This window comes from Dreissena polymorpha, chromosome 8, assembly GCF_020536995.1.
Source record: "Dreissena polymorpha isolate Duluth1 chromosome 8, UMN_Dpol_1.0, whole genome shotgun sequence".
NCBI classification, from domain to species: Eukaryota; Metazoa; Mollusca; class Bivalvia; order Myida; family Dreissenidae; genus Dreissena; species Dreissena polymorpha.
Genome location: NC_068362.1, coordinates 30,722,625 through 30,731,884, shown reverse-complemented (window position 1 = coordinate 30,731,884; position 9,260 = coordinate 30,722,625).

Here is a 9,260-nt window from a genome sequence, read left to right as displayed (position 1 = left end):
CCGCTGAAATAAAAATCGGTTTGGTGCACTATGATTTTAGGTTTTAGACTGTTGCGAAAGACGGAGTCTTAAGTGCCGCAGTTTGAAAACATGAATCGCTTTTGCGATGGCAATGACATAATGAGTTGTCCTGATTCACAATATTCAATATGTATTCATGTATTAATCTATTATCGAATTATGTCTACCGTGGAACTATTGACTAAGACGGAAACTGGGAACACCGAATCCCTAATACCTACATCTTAAACACTCTTTATGCAGAAACAACATACTTGAAAATGTTCTTTCATATTAAATCGACATTGAACTTAATGTGTAACAAGCCAAAGTTTGTAATCAATGTTCAACGCTTTTATTAGTAGTCAAAGACTCACGATTTGAAGGCTCATTAGAAAAAATGCTTATTTTGTCATGAAACATATGCATGAACTTTACATTCACAATTCAACAATTCAACAAATCACAATTCAACAATGAAAACGTCATTGAAATATATTGCTGTTTACAAATTCTAATTAAAAATTGTTACATAAACTATAAAACATATTTCAGAGGCATAGGGGAAATGCATGCCGTTTGCATACTATTGTTGTTAGAAAGCGTGTTCTACTTGTCATCCATTAATTTGGTGTGTTACAATTAATCGATATAATTCGTAAAAATCATTCTTGTAAGAGTTCAATTACACGAACTTGAACATATAATTTAACACCAACTCGAGTCAAGTAAACGTTGGTTTAACAAGCGAATAATAAGTGATGTCGCCGTTCTGGATGGATACGTAGCAATTTTTCCATGCAGCACTTTTAGGTTATGCTAACTAAGCATTCATACCGTGAAAGTATGTTGGTTTTATCGAACTTATAATCAGAAATTGTATATATATAGATAAATAATATGATATGATGCTATACAAGTTCTAACAATATTGCCTATGGTGTATTGCAAGTAACGTACTTCGAACACGTGGTAAATCCCTGATCAGAACCTAACATCCATCAACTCATGTGTACCTTAAATACGGCACGAAAGTACAACTGACGTTGTCTCGATTTTAGCTCGAGTGTATATGATGTTGACAAGGAAATATTTCTATCGCAACGATCATGTTTGTTGTATCGAACAGAAAAGAGCTTGCGGGAAAATATTTGTGTTAAAGTGGTTTAACCGGAAATATCACTTGATTCAGAAGCGATGAAGTCAAATGCAAAGGAATAAATATGGGGTCATGAGTAGTTACTTGATTAATCGAAGCATAGCTACATAGGCATATACATATGGAATTAAAATTAGATACAATTTTATAACTAAAAACTAAGGTCACATAATTAATCGATACAGAAATGGAGTGGCAAAAACATAGGATGTCATGTATTTGAATCAATATATATGACGTCATATTTAAAACAAACTTTTCGCTCAAAGCGGTAGTGGAGACAAAGCGTTTATCAGTATCACTTTCTCTACAATTAATATATTTATTGAATATTATCACGTGCTTAACATTAGTTTTAAACTCAAACGACTTCCCTTTGTTTATACATACATAATAATTGAAAACAACGTAGTTTGATTAAACCAAGTATTGACTGGTCTTATCATTATCATTTTACTCGACATGCAGTAAAATAATCCGGCTGTCACTCACTGTAATTCTCCACTCATTCACCGACAAAGAATGAACTAAATATTATTGGTGTTAAACACTTTGTAAAAGAAATCACTTATATTTAAATCTCTTACTTGGCATGCATTGACACGTCACTTATATTTAAATCTCTTACTCGGCATACATTGACACTGATCGCTCTCGTCCTGCCAGATGTTTTGAGTGTCCTCTCCATGGTTTGAGCCATTGCCGCACTGCTGTATACACGATCGAAGTGCTATATTTAATACAATAACATTTCTCTGCTAGTGTTCATTGATTAACTTTTATTATATACAAATTAAAATACCAATTAAAATAACATCCTTATTAATTATTTAACTTGATATCGTAGACAAAATCAACTGTAAAAGGTTGGGGTAACACTTGATAACACTAATGGACTGTATCTTTGGACTAAAATCTTAACAGTAAGTTTAGGGAAAATGCTTATAGTCGTAACAACCACGCTTATATTGTTATGTTTTCTTCTGAAATACTGTCAAACATCGAATCGTCGTCTTGTTTGTTTTCTTTATGTGTATGCTCCGTTCCCAAAACAGTGAAGATTGTGGTACTGGCGCTTCCTTTGTGGTAGTAAACGTTATCGAATTTGATGACAGCATCTTTGTAACAATATGAGTTCTGTGTATGAAGCTCGGTTGAGAAACCGAAATATTTACATGTAGCAAGGCAATACATGTTTCTTCATAGTTCAGTACATTACAATGGATGATTATGTCTAAGGCATGCATGTATTGCACAATTCAAATTGTATTGAACACAATTAAATGAGCTTGAAATCAAGATCTGCATGGCAATTTGGGACACTTATCTTAATAAATAGAATTTAATCCGTTTTAAGTGTGAAAACCTAGTAATTTTTTCATCTGTTGTTCATACGTTAATCTTCTGTAAACTGAAGTCGAAATAAATTTAGACAACAGGCCATAAACCCTGTCCCATGTTAACTCACACTGTCCGCCATAGGCCAGCAGAATTACCGACCCAAATAACTAAATCATGAGACACTTGTTTCAAGTCGCTATCATTAATTGTCAATTACGCCTAACCTTATTCACGACTGCTGTCATAACGCGCTTTGCCTTGCTTTTTATTTAAGAATTGAGCTCATAAAACGAATGTCACTTGTTAACACGTAATAGGCGTTATTACAAGTACCAATTATTTCTACTGGATGTAGTATTTACCTTTTTTGATTTTAAAAGGCATATCTACTTGACTGTTTGATATTTTCAAAAAATTATTAACCGGTTATCGGAATGCTTAACACATGCGTCTCGTTTTTCACAAACTTTAATTGACATATTTATTCTATTAAAACACACAATTTTCCGCGAAACAATTTCGGGCCCTGCAAAATCAGTTATAGTTATAAAATCATTATGAAGAACAATGAAAATTTAGTAACGCTATACGCATTCGCACCATCGATAACGGGACTGTAATGTTGCAGTTGGCTATCTTTGTGGTTTATCTCTAAATGGCGGCGTGAATCACAAAACATGCTTTTAAGATTGTATATATTTTGTTAACAATAATTATAACTAAGTGCATTTATGCTTTAAACAATAGAACTATTGATGTGGTAATTCATCAATACATTTTCGGTAAAATACCTTCGATATACCCGTTTGATTTGTTGTGATTCTTGAGGTTATGTTTAAATGTTGCTCCGCAAAATCTGCACTCGATTTATGAATCTTTGTTTGTCCTGACCATTTACTTTTGCGAGGTTGTTTATGAAAAAAAGACACGAACTTTATGAAGCAGATGTGTTTGCGAAAAAACATATGTTTCCGCGGTATAAAACATTTTTATTCTAAGAAGTCCTCTAAACACTGGTGTATGCAAACACATGTCATGAGACCCAACGCAAATATTATTACGACTGTTTGTTACATTAAAAAACAATCGCATCCTTGTACTGCTTAGTATCAAGTATTAATTAACTTGTTCATGATGAAAAAACATGTTCAATTCCTGGTAACACTTTGAGCAAGTATTTTTGGATAGTAAATACTTATAAAACTTCTAAATGATACTTCGCAGATTGCGAATATGACAACATGCAAACTTGTGTTACAAATCCGTGAAAACAAGATGTTTAAGAAATGCCTACGAAAATATCGCTTACACTTTTAAATTTCCAAACTTCCTTGTTAAGTCATTTGAAAGCATTATTTTGATTATTTTACTCGAGAATCTTATGTGCGTGTGTATTTTAAAGTTGATGAGTTTTTTCCGCGCCCTATGCATCATTGTGTTTGTACTTATAAGAGCTCCTCATGTGTGTGTTCGATGTTTATGAGGTCCTTCCAGGCCTGATCATTCTGTGACGATCCGGAGTGTGTCAAAGCACTCCTTCTTGGTTTGCTTATTAGACTCGATAGGCGCTCTTTAATATGCTTTTAAAAAGCAATGTTGATCTTCATTAAAACAATCTGCATGTTCGATGGATTTGTTATTTAAAGTACATCATGCGTATTCGGTATAACACAATACATAACCATCGTTCGTGATATAGTCAATACTGCCGAGGAGAGTAATGACATTCGGTCTCGGTTGAAATTACTATTATCGGGTTGACAATGTGTTTTATCACACTCTATGAGATTTGATATTATAGTATTGCAAACTTATGTTTGTTCATCGAGTGTCATGTTCAAGTAAGCTTGCATCACGCTCTTCTGTGGTTCAGATTTAGGTCGTAAAAAGAGGGTCGCGCTTGTTCGGGCTGAGCATAATGCTTACTAAACGAGCCATTTAAAGAATTATGTGTTACCAAGAAAAACACTATTCAGTTAGTTATATGTTTCTTAAAGCGTATAGGGTCTGGAATTTACGGACTTGCTCTATGTTTATTTTTTTATAGTCAATGAACATGAGCATATTTTGCCGAGTTACTCCGCTATATTGTATCTAAACTGTACAACATTTTTTTGCAAAATTGGTCAGCTTTATCGGCAAACTTATAATTATGAATACGTTTACATGTAGATTCTTCTGTTTTGCTAACGTTCTTAATTTGGATTGTAATTGGCTTCCACAGTGCATAATTAACAACTCCAATCAAGACATAAACAACACTTGTACCAAAGAAAGGTTTATATGCAAACTTGTATTTCATCATGATACAGCATATTATGCTTAATTGGTATTTGCTGAAAAAAATACAAACCAAGTTCTCCTACTAATGATCTGTGCTATTCCCGTTATACAACATATTGCTGTCAGTCGTTTTATCAATAAGTTCAAAATACACAATCTAATGTAGATATAAAAAGAATAATTGTCATTTTGCTGATTTCCCGGTTATGTCGGCTTTATTAAATAACGTGTAGAAGAGCGCCACTGAACATGGTTCTATACGGATGAATGTAATACCGATCTCGCTCATCTGCGGTGGATACATAGACCCTGTCTCCTGCTGAGACTTTCACCACGGCTGCGTTTCCGCCGGTCAAATGCCCTATGCCTTGCACAAGAGCTAGCGCTTTGCTAATCCCATTCACTTGCAATTTAACATATGCCAATTGGCTCGTATCGCTTGATTTATAGCGTACTTGAACGTTGAACATGAAGACGTATAGTCCACTCAAAGGTACAGTGAAGATGCCGGTACTGGGGCTGTAGTGGCTTCCTTCGTTGTAGTGAACGTTATCGAATTTGATGACAGTAATATTGTTATAATAATTGTAATTTGAACGAAGCTCGATCGAGAAACCGACAAATGTACCTGAAGCAGGGCAATACATTTTTCGTCACAGTTCAGTACATTACAACACAATATTATGGGCATGCATGTTTTGCACAATGTAAAATGTATCGAACGCAATTAAATGAACTGTTTATCAAGATATATATTGGAATTTGATACACGCATCTTAATAAATAACACAATAATGATCTTCCGTTCTCTTGCATATCATATAATATTGAAGTGTGTAAACCTAATGAATACACAGTCAACACTTAATTTAGATCCGACGTTACGAATGTTCTAAAGACATTTATGAAACCTCAACTTACCTAAGGTTTGTTGGAGACGGGATAGATGTCCTCGTGTCGTATCGACTTGTGATTCGATAGTCATTGTCTTTGATTTGAGATCCGTTTGCGTCCACTCCAGACCTTGAACCCGTGACTGAAGCGAGTGAGCGTTGATCTGCGTAGCTGCTACTTTCTGTTCCACGGAAGCTATTTAAGTGTGAAAACCTAGTGATTACTTCATATGTTGTTCATACGTTAGTCTTCTGTAAACCGAAGTCGAAATAAATTTAGATCCGACGTTACGAATGTTCTTAATACATTTATGAAATCCCACACTTACCTAAGGTTTGTTGGAGACGGGATAGATGTCCTCGTGTCGTATCGACTTGTGATTCGATAGTCATTGTCTTTGATTTAAGATCCGTTTGGGTCACCTCCAGACTTTGAAACCGTGACTGTAGGTCCCCCTGAATCGTCTGGATAGAATGTAGTCGTGACTGTGTTGCTGCCTTCTCCTGCTCCAGTCCGCGTCTCAATAGGTGCGTGCGTTGCCCTACTTCCACCTTTGCTACATCTTTCACGTGACTGTCCATATTATCGAGTCTGTCCTGGACAAAGGTCAGCATCTGATTAAAAGAAGCCACCTCACCGAGCTGTTGATTCGCTGCGGTAATTGATGTCATGAGATCCTTTATATCTGTTTTCATTACATCCTGCTCCAATATTATTTTGTCTAATTTAGCAGACAACAGGCCATAAACCTTGTCCCATGTTAACTCGCACTGTCCGCCATAGACCAGCAGAATTACCAACCCGAATAAATAAATCAGGAGACACATGTTTCAAGTAGCTATCTTTTATGTCCAATGCTGTCTAATCTTATCAACTCGGTCCGAGTAGTCTGCTACTCTTACGCGATTAGCCTTGCATAGCATATTCATAGGTTTGCTTTTTTATAAAAGGATTTATGCTCATAGAACGGAAGTCCCTTGTTAAAACGTCAAAGGCGTTTTACCAAGTACTAATTATTTCTACTAGATGTAGTCGTAACCGTTTCAGATTTTAAAGGGCATATCGACGTTAAATTCGGTGTCATATTTTCCAAAAATAATTTACCGGTAACGGGATGCTTTACACATGCCTCTCGTTTTCACAAACATTAATTAACATATTTATTCTATAAATACACACAATTGAAAATCATTTATAGTAATAAATTTTTTATGAAGTACATGCACACTATGTAACGCTATACGCATTCGCCCTATCGATAAAGGGACTTTAATGTTGCAGTTGGCTATGTATGTAGTTTAAATCTAAATGGATGCGTGTATCGGAAAAAATGTTTTGCGATCGTACATATAATGATATCTATGTATTTACGGCAAAAAACCTTCGATATGTCCGTTTAAGTTGTTATGATTCTTAAGGTTATGTACAAATTTTGCTCTGCACATTCCATTTCCATTAATGAGTCTGTGTTGGTACTGACATTACCTTTTACGAGGTTCTATAAGAAAAAAAACACGAAATTTATGAAACAGATGTGTTTTTCGTAAGTACATATATATCAGCGGTAGTCACTATTTTCGCTGAAACGGTGTAGCTTACAATCGTGTTTTAATATCTCATAAAGTGTCTATAATTACGATGTTAATAATAAAAACAAGTTATGATTGAACATTATTCAAATATGTCTAATAGCAACTCGTGAATAATTCACTTTATTTAATTCCGTTACTCACTATCTGAATTTGTACACTCTCAGCGATTTGACTGATCAAGTATCCCCATTAGGTTGATACTTACAATTTAAGGATACAGACCATTCAGGTTGTTCTTATGTCAAGTATTTTTATTTTCTTAGGTTATTGCGATCGTCGTCATTATAAATTATTAGCTTCTAAAAGGTCCTCCAAACACAAGTTGTTGGAGATAATTAATTGCAAGAGCACCAACGCTAATAAGATTATTTAGGACACACACACATTTTGTTTCGTTTCATTGTACTACTTTGTATCAAGTGCTAATTTAATTGTTCGGGATACAAAACTATGTTCAATTCCTGGTAACAATTTGTGCATATATATCTGTATAGTAATTATTTAAAGAACATAAACATGATACATCGCATGCAAACTATAAGTATGAGCATGGTGATGTCATGAACATAAAAAGTGACATATATTTCGAATAGTAAATGTTTGCAATTTAAAAAAAAAAACATTGCAAACTGTCAGCCATTTAAATTTCGACACAAGATGAAAGGCATGTGTTTTAGCCAGATGGCTATTTACAACCCAATATGTTTAGCAACGTTTTGCATTGATTTCGTTGGCACAGCATAAGATAGACTGTTTCTACGACAAAAGTGACACTTTAGACATAGAAAGGTGTATTCTTGTAAATTTGGAGCGCTTGACATCTTGCCGAATTGAAATCGTTCATAAGCGTTTCCTTAATTAGCGATATAAGATCGGGTATGTGAATTATAAGTTGTGTGTCTTTTGGTCTAAATTCAGGTTTAGTTCGTGTCTGTTCTTTGGCTTTTCGATTCAGACTAAGCGACATTGTTAAATCTTGTATTGGTTATGTTAACATTTGGCTATCCGAATGCTATCGAAATTGTGTCATATCATAACAAAATAGTGTTTCAGCAGTCACCAGACACGGACATCGCATTTGAGAGTACAACCGGGGCCGTTGTGAAGAGTTCCAAATACTTTGTAAAATAGAGTGTGTATTCAGGTTTCCATGATTATGTTGAATATCTATTATTTTTTGTTTAAAAACTAACCTTGGAATGCAAGGTCAAATCATGACAATAACGACTATTGAAGTATTGCAGTATATAGTATATGTGTATGTTTTCGGCTTATCTAAAGGGACTTAAGGATATATTTGGAATGTACACTATTTTAAATATTGTGTTATTATTTGTTACTTTAGGACTGAAACCAAAGCATTAACGTGAATTTTGAATTATATGTTTTTTGTTGTTTAAATAATAATATGAATGCCTAAAATTCAATATTAAAACTTTCCCCCTTGTGTTCCAGGAATGTCAAGATAACCACCATCCATAAATAAGAAAGCACAGAATACCGTTAGCTTTGGCTATTTAAACATGGTTCACAATAGGCTAAGCAAACATAAACAAACAACAACAAAAGATAAGTATACGTGGAAAGCAGGTCACTATGTGGAGAGTAATTTGACAGACAATAAAGAAATCTCAGAGAGACTTTTAATTGTTCTTAATGACTTAGTCGTCAATGAACACGTTATACAGTTAAGAAGGAAAATAATGCTCTCTTCTGAACATGAAATGACACTGACATAAAAATGTTTTAGTCGTAACAAACGAACGTATATATTTGGAAGTCAAATCGAGGGCACATCAACCATTGGAATGTTGTCTGACGTGGACAACTTACATCGTTTTGATGCGTTATGTTTGTTTCTTGATTCAGAAAAGCTCCCCATTCAGCCGCATGAACATCAAGTCCTGATAAAGGTGAGCACACACGATTGTGCTTCGCAGTTCTGTGTTTTAACAAGGATTAAACCATCCACATAAGCAAGGTGTTTTAAA